The following is a 15,224-nucleotide window of genomic DNA, read 5'->3' on the forward strand; positions in this document are numbered from 1 at the left end:
ACAAGGCCATATGGATTTTACAAGAAGCACTGCACCATATGGGTAAGCTACGTCTGCTGCTACTTGTACCAGAGACTAGCCACGGGGACTTCTGACAGATCCTGGCTCAAAAATATAAATGTTGTTTCAATTAAAATGCAGGCAGAGAAAAGGGAATGAAGTTGGCAGCAGAATGAATTACTAAGAGGTATAACAACTCTACATGTCCCATAGTCAAATGTGGTAGGGTTTTTTTCATTTTGTTTTGTTTTTTAAAGAACTTTCTATAGCTAAAGAAACAATCATTTATATGGATCAAACCTTGATAATTTCAACAACAGTAACACTAAGTTTTATTTCAAATAACACTCTAATAAATGTGTATCTAAAAACAAGCCTTTAAACTAAATTAATATTGCTTCTATTTTGTGTACTTTCACTTACCTGCCTAATTTCAAAATCAGTGTTTTAATTAAGCATAGAAAATAATCTTATTGATTTTGAAATCTATAATGACTCTATAGCAATTATAAAATAAATTATAAGGCTTTTAGAAATCATACACATTAAGAATTATAGCAAAATGGAAATAGAATAACAGCCATTTGGCATAAAATAGACAAAGATCTATTTCGTTATTATCTGAAAAACACCTTAAACTTAACTTTGATTCAAACAGTAAAAACTTAAGAATTGAAAATAACTTCATACAAGTTCAAAATCAGGTCATTTTAGGAGTCAAAAGCAGAAATTTTTAAGAATGTTTCCTGTTAAAAACAAAAAGCAAATATCTTGGTAGACTCCCCCCAAAAATAACCATACCTGCTAACTCTACCAATAACACTTAAATCCAGAGAAATCATCAAATCTGAATATTTAAACCCTATATATAAATAAGGTATTGAATGGTTAAAGTTCCTCACATTGTTTTAAAACGGTAGACTGCAATAAGGCATCGATTAAAGGTAAAACATTGTAAAGTTCCAATACCAATGCCTAGGAAAGTTTAAAGGCCCTTAACTCAATGAAGCAGAAAGAAAAGCATTGCACAAGCAAGCAAAATTGACTATCTTTAGGGCAGACTACCCTGTTTGCTTATGAACGTGTGCTTTTAAAAGTATGAGAAGAGACCCCATATTTAGAGGAAGCTGTTTTACTAATGACAATATTTACTAATGACATTAGTAAAACAATACTGTTGTACTAATTTTTTACTAATGACAGTAATTAAAAGAGTCACTAACCTTGAAAATAAATTATTTAAACTGAAAATCAGTTCATTACCCAAAAGAACTGTTCCACTTGCCCACTGCTTAATCCATCTTGTGCTGCATAAAGTGAAGCCATTTACTATTTTCACTACACATATAAACAACACTATTTAGACATCATTCTGCAAAATTGTTTACAGAATTTCTGTAACAATGAAGAACATATATTCGAAATTCAATGTCTGCTTCTAAATATACCCAAATTAGTAATATATTTCGCATCAATGTTAAGACTCAAATTAAGAAGAATGCTTCCCAGTTAGTTGCTCAATCTTCCACACCCACCCCCTCCCATTTTCCCCAACCAACACACATGCATACACTTCTGCAAAACAGCCTCAGCTCGCTTCCCAACTGGCAGAAGCATCCCTCAGGGGACAAGTCTTTAAACCTCCGCACTCTTTAAAATTCAACCAGCCAGCAGGTCTATAGACTAGTGTATAAACAGTATAGACAAAAAAATCCTCTCTCAGCTTATGTCAGTGACAAAGCAGCTCAGCAGTTGACTGTTTCTCCCTTGACAGTATAAGCTGGGTTTACACAGATCAATAGCTAGAAGTCCTACCTAGCTCGTAGGGTTCAATTTTCTTCCTTAATTGCAGGTGCTATTCAAACTGAAGTTAAAAAAAGAAAGGAGAGTTGGAGAAAGGAATAAGTTGCATGGAAATTGTTTTTTTGGATCCTTTTAGCAATAAAAGGTAATTGAAAATTTTATTTTTACATTTATTGGAAAATGTTAATAAAGGCTGGCATTTCTACCCTACAGTGTTTTTGATATGGCACACATGCACACATACACACAGTCAAGACTGGCATTCACAGATTATGTGATAGATTTAAAATAACGCTGTTCAGAAGTTACCAATTTCTTCATGTTCTATAGGCTTTTTTTTTAAGAGTAATGCCTAATTTCCTTAGCCAAAAAAAATTACTTAGGTTTTCAGAATCCTCTTATTTCACCAAAATATTTTATTTTTATACAGGTGTGGCTCAAGTGGTTGAACGCCTGCTTCCCACATGGGAGGTCCCAGGTTCAGTTTCCAATGCCTCCTAAGCAACAATAAAAACAAACAAGCAAGCCAAATGAGAAAACCAACTCAGGGGAGCCAATGTGGCTCAGTGGTTGAGTGCCAGCTTCCCACATGCAAGTTCCTGGGTTCAACCCCCAGCTCCCAGGACCTCAAAAAAAGAAAAAAAAAAAGGAAGAGAAATACAAAATTATAAATAGATAAATAGTAGAACAGGAAAGGCATTAACATTTATTCATCTGTATATGCTCTAAAAGCAACATATCTTCTGACTGGAAACAAAGACTAGTGAAAGCTTATACGTTGTTTTTTGGTCCCATATCAATATATCTCTATTAATCAGCATTATAATCAAGATCATCCTGTGAAAGAGAAGAGAGTAAACTACTAGTTTTAGAATGGTATATTAACTTTGTGCTTCATAAGGTAGGATACCATTTAGTACTATAAAGTGATTAAATAAAAAGGGAAACAAGCATTTAAGAAAGAATCTACTTAAAAAATCTAAAATGTGTAAAAATTTTTTTAATAAATGTTCAATAACTACAAAAGTGCTAGAATTTTTCTGAGAAAAAAACGTCTAGGATGAAATGACATACGTCATTGCTAATATCAGTAACTGTTTTTCCTCCTTCTCAAATACTTCTTTCCTACTCCATACAGAAATAGTGGTATTTTCTGAAGGCTCCATATTTTCCATTCTTTCCTTCTCAATAAGATATATCTGCCTGGGAAATCTTATCTACATCCATAATTCAACTACCATTGCTGATGGATAGCAATCAAATAAACCTCCTGGTCCTGTAGTTTAGGCATTTTTAGGAACTCTAGGATTATATACATAACTACTCTCTGGCATCATTTTTGGAATGTTCTCCAGAATCAATGCACAGTATCCAAACTTTAAGTTGTTCTTTTATTTCTAGACTTCTTCACCTAGAATGGCAGCTCCATCCACCCAATACCCAAACCAAAAATATGGGAGTCACTCAACTCTTCCCTTCCCATGACCACCGTATATAATCAATCATTTACCATGTGCTGTTAATTCCATTTCTTAACTAGGGTGCTTTCAGTGGGATGGTGGAGAGGACTGGAAGGAAGAAGAGAAGGTATCATAACCACTTGGGAAGGTTTTTCGAGACACATTTGATAGGAAGCAGACTTGGCCCAGTGGTTAGGGCGTCCGCCTACCACATGGGAGGTCCGCGGTTCAAACCCCGGGCCTCCTTGGTCCTTGTGGAGCTGGCCCACGCAGTGCTGATGCGCAAGGAGTGCCCTGCTACACAGGGGTGCGCCCCACATAGGGAAGCCCCACGCACAAGGAGTGTGCCCCGTAAGGAGAGCTGCCCAGCGGGAAAAAAGTGCAGCCTGCCCAGGAATGGCACTCCACACACGGAGAACTGACACAACAAGATAACACAACAAAAAGAAACACAGATTCCCATGCTGCTGACAACAACAGAAGCGGATAAAAGAAGAACATGCAGTAAAATAGACACAGAGAACAGACAACCGGGGCGGGGGGTGGGGAAGGGGAGAAAAATAAATAAATCTTAAAAAAAAAAAAAAAGACACATTTGATCAACTACACTGAAGATTTTCCTGTCTAATAGAACCTCCAGTATAATGGTGAATAGAAATAGTGAAAATGGACCTGATAAGATAATTGTACGAAGAATATATAAAGAACTCTTATAACTCACATTAAAAAAAAAAAAAAGCTCAGGAAGGATGTTTTATTTTTAAACCCAAGAACTGTAGAGAAACAGTTTAGAATAGCATTTTTTAAAACCAGCATAAACTGAATAAAATGGTTCATCATTACTTTGGATGCCAAATATGGATATGCAAACATGATGTAACTCTGGCTACAAATATTTTTAAACAATCTTCCATTTATGAATATATTTATTATACTATGAATAATTTTCCATGTATAAATATATTTAGTATACTATGCCATTTGGTTCAGTATCTGAAGGTATGAAGGTATGTAATGTTTTTGAACATTCCAAATATACAAGATAATTTTTAAAAATTAAGTATAAATAAAACCTGAACTTACTTTTTAACAATTACATCACTGCTTGCACAATGGTCCAAATAAAATACTAAAAAGATCCTATGCAAGGCCAAGAATGCTGGTTTTTAAGCATAAATAACACAAATCAATACAATAATAATAAGCTGTTTCATACATGCCAAGTTTACAAAACAGTTTTTAAACAAAATTAATATTAATATACATGTATCCATATCTACAAAGGTTCAATAACAATCCGTCTATTTTTGGCTATACAGAGACAGAGAAAAATGAGTGCTCCATACTCTCAAAACATGTCTGTACATAAAGTGATAATTATGTGAGAAACAAAAGGTATGCCTAGGAACAAAAGCCTACTCCGTGTTTGGCAACTCCCATTCTGACTCAGAGTCCTGCTTACCTACTATACATTCTTTAAAGACTCCATCAGATGTATACTATTTAGGCTGGTGCAAAAGTAATTGTGGTTCTGCATTGTTGAAATTTGCTGTTCGCTATTGGCATACATTCTTAAATGTGGTTATGTTAATATCATTTTAATGTGCATTTCTCACTTTATGATTTTTTGCTAATGATTTATTACTTGCTATTTATTTTATATTTATTTTATACAATGCAAATGACGTTAGACAAAAAAGATATTCAAGCAATTTTCTTATTTGAGTTCAAAATGGGTTGTAAAGCAGTCAAGACAACTCGCAACATCAACAACCCATTTGGCCAGAAACTGCTAATGAACACAGTGCAGTGGTGGTTCAGAAGTTTTACAAAGGAAATGAGGGTCTTCAAGATGAGGAACATAGTGGCTGGCCATTGGAAGTTGACAATGACCAATTGAGAGCAATCATCAAAGCTCATCCTCTTAAACTTCATGAGAAGTTGCCGAAGAACTCAACGTTGACGATTCTATGGTCATTCAGCATTTGAAGCAAATTGGAAAGGTGAAAAAGCTCGGTAAGTGGGTACTTCATGAGCTGACTGAAAATTTTTTAAAAATCACCATTTTGAAGTATTGTCTTCTCTTTTTTTTTGTCTTTATTTTTTTAATGTTACATTCAAAAAATGAGGTCCCCATATACCCCCCAACCCCCTCACCCCACTCCTCCCATAACAGCAACCTCCTTCATCATCATGGGACATTCATTACACTTGGTGAATACATCTCTGAGCACTGCTGCACCACATGGTCAACAGTCCACATTATAGTTTACACTCTCCCCCAGTCCACCCAGTGGGCCATGGGATCTCTTATTCTACACAACAACGAACCATTTCGCAATCAGATTGTCACTTGCAATGAAAAGTGGATTTTCTAAGACAACCAGTGATGACCAGCTCAGTGGTTAGAACAAGAAGAAGCTCCAAAGCACTTCCCAAAGCCAAACTTGCACCAAAAAAAGGTCATGGTCACTGTTTGGTGGTTTGCTGCTGCTGCAGCTTTCTGAATCCCGGTAAAACCACTACATCTGAGAAGTATGCTCAGCAATTGATGAGATGCACCGAAACTAAAATGCCTACAGCCAGCATTGATTGACCAAAAGGGCCCAATTCTTCTCCACGACAATACCCAACTGCACACTGCACAACCAACACTTCCAAAGTTGAACGTATTGGGCTACAATGTTGTGCCTCCATCCATCGTATTCACCTGACCTTTCACCAACCGACTACCACTTCTTCAGGCATCTCGACAACTTCTTGCAGAGAAAACACTTACAAAACCAGTAGGATGCAGAAAATGCTTTCCAAGAGTTCATCAAATCCCACATCAAGGATTTTTACACTACAGGAATAAACAAACTGATTTCTGGTTGGCAAAAATGTATTGATTGTAATGGTTCCTATTTTGATTAATAAAGATATTTTTGAGGGAAGCGAGCATCTGTCTACCAAATGGAGGGTCCAGGGCTCGATACCCAGGGCCTCCTGACCCATGTGGTAAGCTGGCCATGCACAGTGCTGCCACGCACAAGGAGTGTCATGCCATGCAGGGGCGCCCACGCATAAGGGTGCCCCATACACAAGGAGTGCACTCCGCAAGGAAAGCCGCCCTGTGTGAAAAAAGCACAGCCTGCCCCGGAGTGGCACCGCACACATGGAGAGCTGACACAGCAAGATGATGCAGCAAGAAAGAGACGCAGTTTCTCAGTCTCACCGGATAATGCAAGTGGATGCAGAAGAACACACAGCGAATGGACACAGAGAGCAGACAACGGGGGGAAGGGGTGAGAAATAAATAAAATAAATCTTTAAAAAAAAATAAGATAAAGATATGTTTGAGCCTAGTTATAATTATTTAAAGCTCATGGTCTGAAATCACAATTTTTTTTCCACCAGCCTAACAGAACACTTCCACCATCCCCAAAATGCCCTATGTTCCATCAATTCTATTCCTCCCTCTCCCTCCCTTCTGGACCCACAGCAACCACCAAGCTTCACTCCTTAAAGAACAAGATTCATAGTTACATACAACAACACTGAGGGCTTGACATACTGGCATAGCCTCCCCTATTAGGTACTGCATATGCTCTCAAGAAACTGCTCTCTCTCTATTTTAGAACATAGCAGGACTCCCCAGGATAGGAGTCCAACACTTTTTCCACTCATTATGTAGGTCTCCACTCAATGATAAAATCTACTATGTCAAGATGAACACTCACACACTCCCTAGAAGCCTGCCCCAAGTGCGCCCTGTCCTAAATGCCCCCACATTCGACAACCTAAACCAGTAACACTTCCCTGCCTTATTGCCAAAAGAACATTCCCAATATTGTAGTTTCAACCACATACTGGCAAATCCCCAATGTTTGCCTGGTCTCTCCGCTAACCCTTCCCCCAGTTCCATGGATAATCCAACTCACCCTCCACACTGTACCCCCCTCACAAACTAGCATCACCCAACCCAACAGTATCACTGTACAACTGTCATGCCAATCCACTGCACAACTATACACTTCTATCTCATCATAGATTTTGCCCATATGGGCATTGGCTCACAATCACTTTCTCCCTTTCTGTCTCCTATAAACCTAGCTTTAGGCGGCACCGGAAATTGATCCTGGGACCTTCCCAAGTGGGAGAGAGGTGCTCAATCTCTTGTACCACCTCAGTTTCCTGGTGTGCTGCATCTCTTATTGTCTCCTATCTCTTTTTGTTGCCTCATCTTGCTGCACCAGCATTCCTGCATGGGCCAGCAGTCTTCACAGGCCAGCTCTCCGCTCGGGCTAGCCTGTTGCACAGGCCAGCTTGCCTTCACCAGGAACCCCAGGGAATCAAACCCTGGACATCCCATATGGTAGACAGGAGTGCAATCACTTGAGCCACATCCACTCCCCATATGAGTCTTAATTCTATTACTAAAGGCCTTATAAGGAAAGTCACACACAGAAAGCTAGCTAGAGGGACCAAGTAGAAACTTAAAACCAACAAAACCCAGAAGAAAAGAGAGAACCCAGGAGTGGCCACCATATGCATTGCATATTACAGAAAAGCCAAGGACCAAAGATTGCTGGTAGCTAGCCCCAGATGGCCACAGTCTTCAGGGAGAAAGCATCACTTTCATGGCATCTTGGTTTTGAACTTCTCCAAGCCTCAAAACCATGAGCCAATACATTTTCACTGTTTAAGCCAACCCATTTGCCCGATTTTTCTTTGGCAACAAGAAAACAAAAACACTGGTTTCAATGGTAGCCCTTAAGTGTCACATGAATTCAAATTAAGAAGAGTTTCATTTATTCAACAAATATTTATTGAAAAACTACAACATTTAAGCCCTGTGCACCATGAACTACACTAAAACTCTAAGATACTGAGAGATAAAATGGTGAAAAGTATTATGCTGAATAATTTATCTATCTCCTTTGAAGGGTTTTTCATGTATTTTATATAGATGTATGTGCATATAAATATGTAGATACAGGTTTGAATATATTCAGCTACTTCTATTTACCATACAATAGAATCAAACTCTTAACATTACAAAGGCATACAATGTGCATACCTGATTTCAATAGGCACAGGAAGCTTATTTTGTGCTACCATAATGATTGCTTCTTCTGCATTAAAAACATCTTCAAAGAGTCATGCCAATAGACATTTTTCAAATACTTACGAGAGGGTTTATTAATAAAATTCCATTTTCATTCATGTAGTTATTAACCAATCATTTACTAGATTAATCACCAACTATATGTAAACCATTGACTAAACAGCGGAATAGAAATATTTCTTGGTCTCTTTTACAACCTCGTTAGGTCTTCTCTTCAATTGTCTTGGCAAAAGATATTGTTAAAGGTACCCTTAGAAAATATATATCTTTCTTTCTACTACTGCCTATTATTATGGAATTAGTTTTCTATTTTCTTCAATTGTCAGGAAATCTCTCTTTGTTCTTTATTAAGTTTATGTTAAATGCTTCCCAATCATGTAGATTGCCAGACCTTTGACCCACATTATTTCTCTTACTCTCCTTGCCTAGACCATATGAAGAAAATCTTTCTGTCATCATATTCATGCAAATATTCTCCATTTGCTGCCAAGGCCACACACCAGAGAACTGCTTTTTGTTTGCCTGTTTGTTTTGTTTTGTTCTGCAATGGATTCCAAATAGGGATATGATATTTTTCCAGACTAGTAAATTACAATTTTCCTTTTATCATTAGTCCTGGCTAGAACCTAGATCCAAACTATGCTTCAACTACTTTACTTTCCCCAAATAGTGAATTCTGTGACAAACCAAATAGGAATCTTATGATTCATCTGAGGTGTTTTAAGAAACCAATAGGATCTTCTGTTTTAGAGAATAAATCAGGGACCCTATGCTTTTAGGTGTCTAAAAAATATATCTTTAGATGACTCTTTTATATTCTGGAAGTAATGGCATATTTCATTACTTCTGCAAACCTTAAAGGCCCTTGGGATCTGTAAGATCACCTAATAGAAATGGAAATCATGGTATACATGGTAAATTAAGTATCCAAACACATGTTGTTAATCTTAATCCACATCCCAGTAGATGTGAACCTATTATAAAAAGGACCTCTTAAAGATGTTATTTTTTGTTAACATGTGGCCCAATTGAATGAGGGTGGACCTGAATCTGGATTACTGGCGGACTTATAAAGAAGAATAGGGAAGTCACAGAAGTAAGAAGGGAGAGAATGTCACCATGAGACAGGAGGCAGATAGACAAGCCACGGAAATCCAAGGATTGCCAGCAACCAGCACCAGAACATTAAAGAACCAGAGAGAAAGCAAGCCTTGCCAATATATTGATTTTGGACTTCTTCTAGCCTCAAAACTGTAAGCCAATAATTTCCCATTGTTTAAGTGAATCCATTGTGTGATATTTGTCACAGCAGCCTGGCAAACTAAGACAGTATATTTTTAAGTTTGGAAAAATCATAATTGATTTTCTATTTTACAAACTATCTGGAAGCTTTGTCTAGAAGAATTAATTTATAATAGATCCATTACAAAAAAAATATATCTATGAAGACTATTTTAAAGGGTAAAAAGTCCAATCAGTATTGACTCATATATTTATAAATGCAATGTCAAGTTATATATGAATAATTAATATGCTATGTATACTCATTTAGAAAATTCTTAATGTGTGAATAGCAATCAATGATAATCACACTAAAGAGAAACGTGAAGAGCACCAGAGAATCTAAAAGATAGACATGCACACCAAATTTGGGAGGAGGGTTATAGTTAGCCATCCCCTGGGAGAATGTAACTAAAATTTGAGGGTCAGAAATCATATATAAACTGAAAAAAGAAGAGAGAATGAGAGGGTGACCAGGCTATACGGAGGAAAAGAAGGGGGTGGAGGGGTGGGAAATGGGCTAGAAGGGCCTTCCCATCACAGAAAAGAAAATGTGCAAAGAGAGGCTTTACATAAGGCCTTTAAGCCAATTAAAGAGTTTGGACTTGATTCAAAGACTAGATGAACCATTCCTCCCAGGTTACCCAGGACACTTTATATGTCTTCCTTGCACAATTATCAATATCATTCCCTTTCCATCTCTAATGTATCCAAGTTATAATCTATAGCAATAAAAACCAAATAGTGGGAAATGGACTTTGGCCCAGTGGTTAGGGCGTCCGTCTACCATATGGGAGGTCCGCGGTTCAAACCCCGGGCCTCCTTGACCCGTGTGGAGCTGGCCCACGCGCAGTGCTGATGCGCGCAAGGAGTGCAGTGCCACGCAAGGGTGTCCCCCGCGTAGGGGAGCCCCACGTGCAAGGAGTGCGCCCGTGAGGAGAGCCGCCCAGCGTGAAAAGAAAGAGCAGCCTGCCCAGGAATGGCGCCACCCACACTTCCCGTGCCGCTGATGACAACAGAAGCGGACAAAGAAACAAGACGCAGCAAATAGACACCAAGAACAGACAACCAGGGGAGGGGGGGAAATTAAATAAATAAAATCTTAAAAAAACAAAAAAACAAAAAACCAAATAGTGGTTGCCTGGGTTGTGGGACTGGGGTAGTCACAGTGGTAATTACCTAAGTAATGAGAATGGGCAAGAGGGAACCTTCTGGAGTCACAGAAATACTCTATCTTGAAAGGAATTTGGGTTACACTGGTGTACGCATTTGTCAAAATATCTCACTATATACTTAAGATCTGCATTTCACAATACATAAATTATAAGACATAAATAAATTAATAATATTTCCATTTGGACAATAAATCATATTGTCACCCTATATAAGAAAATAGGGACGTTTGTAAGTGTTTGAAGCAAGAGAAGGACATGATTGGATTAAATTTTTAAACAATCCATCTGGCTACAGTGTGTAGAAGGGACTAAGAAAGGGCAAGACTAAAGGCTGGGATATCAGATAGAAAACTTTTGCCATAATTGAAGTGAATGCCGGTGACCTGAAGTAATATTGTTGCAGCAGTAATACAGAGAAGGGCACAAAATTAAGATATTATAAAGGAGTAAAAATGGAAATGCTCAGGAGACAGTTGGGCAAAATGTCTTGTGCTCGAGAGAGAGAACCTGGCTAAGACAATGGCAAAAGAGGAAACTGGCACTGATTAAAAGATACGGAAGCAATAAGAGATATGACTGTTTTACTCTTCAGTGTTATTCTTCATATTTTTATACTCCCATCAACAAAGAATATATTGTAATATTTCCAAGTTTGAAATCACTAAATCTTCTCATATAATCATCAAAATATATATCTTTATTTTTCCAAACATATGTGTCAAGATATAGCTTGTACAGTGCTCAACCACTTCTAGTATTATAATCACAAAAAGTGATTAGTGAGTAAGCAGATCAATGAAGTTAGTAGCAAACCAGAAAGTTCTAGTTGTTACAATTGGCACATCAAGTAGAACAAGTACGTCTCTAAAATATTTGAGGGCTTATTCAACTTTGGAGCTCCCCAAATGCCTACCCAGTACCTGGCACATCACTCATGCTCAGAAAAAATCTGCTGAACTAAAATAACACTGTTTTCCTTGATTTAAAAGAGAATGCATGGTTTTACTATTTTCCTACATAAAGCTATAATAAAAAATAATTGCTTATTCTGTGGCAGGTGCTAACCTAAGCACTTGACATATATTATCTAATTTAATCCTTACAAAAACACTGTTTTACCCTCTTTTGCATGAGAAAGAAAACTGAGGTACAGAGACATTAAGAAACTTGTCCAAAGTCACATGGCTAGCAAATGGTAGTCAGGATCTGAATTCAAGCCTGAGCTTCTAAACATTATGCCCTGCCCATGTATTCTTTCACTTTGTTTTAATTAGGTTCCAATACATAATCAGCAGATGCCTATCTGGTCTCTGTAGGATGACTTTTGTCATATGTATGAAGAATCAAGATTATGAAATTAATAATTCAGAACTAAGGCTCCACCTGGGGTACAGGGGGAAAAAAGGTAAAGAGGTAATGGAAGGAGGAGATATGGGACAACATGTAATCATAAACGTGAATATTACTTGCCCTAGATTGTTTCATTTCTTTGAAATTAAATCCTGGGGGGGTGGGGGGGAATGCTCTTATATCTATGTTTATTTATTATTACTGAGAATGTTAGATTTACAGTAAAAACATGTCCATTGCTTGCTTCAGCAGCACATATACTAAGATTGGAACAATACGGAGACAATCAGCGTGGATTATACACAAATTTGTTAAGTGTTCAACATTTTTTTAAAAAGCCCAACTCCTTTCAAACAGTAGACTTAAAAATAAAGGCTTAAATTGATTCTTTCTTATGGATGAACAAAATACCGGGTAATTAAATTTAAAGCATTTTCTCTAGAGTCTGAAACAAAATCATAGGTCACATATCAGAACATGGGTCATATCAGAAATGAATAATACTGGAGTAATGCAAGCAGGATGAGGCTAAACAAGGTTAAGAATAATAGAGGGAATATTTAATTATCTTAGGCTTAGAGGTGGGAACCTGTAGATAATAGGTCAAAGCTGTCTATTATGGGGGGGCGAGAAGGAGGGGAGGACAGATAAAGATGTAGAAAATTAGAGCTCAGATGGTAAACACCTGGGATCAGTCTTAGATTTAGCAATTCTATTCAATAGACTTTGCTTGACTTTTCTTATTCCCTTCAATGTAACACAGGAACTAAGTACTTAGTAATTAAAATAGAACCATATTCAGAAAAAGTTGCATGAAGTAGACTAAAATTCAAGAATTCAGAAGTTCTGATTTCTCTTTTGTACCTTAACTAAAGGGAGTTTTACTTTAAAAAAAAAAATGCACATGCCCATATTTTTTAATATGCCAAACTACAATTAAATTTGAAGTTGTGTTTGATTTTTAAATGTTTCTTGAAATTCTAAATACAAATATTGTGAGCTATTATTTAGCAAATGTATTCTGCCCCACCCATTATAAAACACCTACCTCTTGGAATAAAACTTTAATTCAACTCCCTGCTGATGTAATATTTGGCCTCTTGCTGAGATCATAAATGAAGGAACGAATTTTGATATTACTTCTAGTAATGGAGAACTTTTTCTCTGAGTAATTGACCTATGAACACTGGTTCTTTTCACACATAGAAAGTCACCAAATAGAAATGGGTTTTGATCACTTCTAGTTTAGTCCACTTTGGCACAAATAACCTTAAAGGGAAAATACAATTTTCTGAATCTCTTGTAAAGGTTTTTACTCATTAAACCAAAAGATATGGCATAGAGTTTCTGGATAAGTTTTGCCTGTTAAGAATTAATAATAATTAATCTAAATAAGTTATCTCATATCTTTCATTTATTCTTGATAAAATATTACTGATGTTATGAAAAATAAGAAGTAATTGTAAAAAGAGGAGTGACTTATTTGTAGAACAGTTTAAGGTAAATTCTAAAGAGTAAGATTCAACATTGGTCAGCTTTAAAGGAGAACTAAAATAGTTCCTCCTTACAATGAAAACTTTTTCAAAAATATGGTCTACATTCAGGTAGTTCCTATCACTTTTTGCTGTTGAGTCTTCTCAACCTGCTGCCAACCAAGATCTCTGATTTCTACACTAAATAGTCTTAATCTTTATCATATATGACTCTTCTGCAATGTATGACTCTTCATTAATTACCACGTTTATTAAGTATCTACTATTTATCAAATACTTAGGATTCAGTGATGAAAGTGATCTGGCCTTGGTCTAAAGAAGCCAAGGTTTTTGACTAATTTCCTCTCTGGATTTCTATGTTCATTTTTTTCTAGCTCTCCTCCTATCTTTGTTGCGTCTTTTCAGGATACTTCACGACTCCTTTTCCATAAGCCTTTTCCAATGGTGTTCCCGAGAGTCTGTTCTTAACCCTCACCCCACCATGTAGAATCCAATCTCCCTGCTAATCACAGTGGGTAAAAGCCTGGAATATCCAAGCAGAATGCTAGCTTCAAAGCCCAGTTCAGCTACTGAACAGCTGTGTGAATTTGGTCATGGAATTTTTGACTCTTTGCCTTAATTTCCTGGGGCTATGGTGAGGATTAGATGAGCTAAATTATATAGCACAAATAATAGTCAATAAAATTCCTAGCAGGTAATAAGTGCTCAGTACTCAATAAGCACCTTTATTGTTGAGAGGCAGCACAGTATAAATATTATAGGTGACCAACCATGAAAACTGAGGCCAGATTGTCTGAATTCAAATCAATGTTCTACCACTTAACAGCAGTTTGGGGCAACCTCCCTCATCTATAAAGTGGAGGTGATAAATACATACCTCAGAGAGTTAGCATAAGAATTAGATGAATCAACAAGCGTAAAGTGCTTAGAACAGCATTAGATAAAATTTTCCTTAGTATTAACAATGCCCATTGCCTCTCCAAATCTAGATACTATCACCCATTCCTCACTCTCATGGCAGGCAGCAGTGGGGACCAGGCCCAGGTGTAGCTTGCTGGTACCAAAGAGAGACATAAAAATCCAGATTCCGAAGATCTGAGGAAGGGACAAGCCAATATTGACCAATGCTTTTGATCAGTAAAAAGTTGACAACTTCAGATCACTGCAAACCTCACTCAAAGAGTGGGCAGTGTTTCAACCCACCCAGGACAAAGGCATCAGAGAAAACTTAAACGTGAATCACTTCCTCAGAGCTGCAGAGGAGAACTGAAATGCTGTAATTCCTGACAGGGACAGTTAAGAAAGCACTGCTTTGGGGAACTGTAGAAAAAGGTGCTGGTGCCCTTCCTGGCACCTCTCTCATCCCCTCCCTAGGGTGTCTGGAGACAACTGTGGCTTCCTTTGTAAGTCCCTAGCTTTGTTCTGGCTGAAAAACACTGACTTGGGAAATGTTCCCCTCCCAGAATCTGCCTTCTGGACAAAAGCAGCATCAGACAATAAAAGCAGTATAAGAAACAATTGAGGCAGACAGCCTAGGGCAAAGGCTTACCTG

At 37.4% G+C, this 15,224-nt stretch overlaps 1 protein-coding gene across 7 annotated transcripts in view; it reads right to left on the bottom strand.

The window, feature by feature from the left end:
* Nucleotides 1-15,224, bottom strand: part of DENND1B (DENN domain containing 1B) — a 296,281-nt gene that overhangs the window by 161,709 nt on the left and 119,348 nt on the right. The window lies entirely within an intron of this gene.

Source organism: Dasypus novemcinctus, chromosome 13 (genome assembly GCF_030445035.2).
Source record: "Dasypus novemcinctus isolate mDasNov1 chromosome 13, mDasNov1.1.hap2, whole genome shotgun sequence".
Lineage (NCBI taxonomy): Eukaryota > Metazoa > Chordata > Mammalia > Cingulata > Dasypodidae > Dasypus > Dasypus novemcinctus.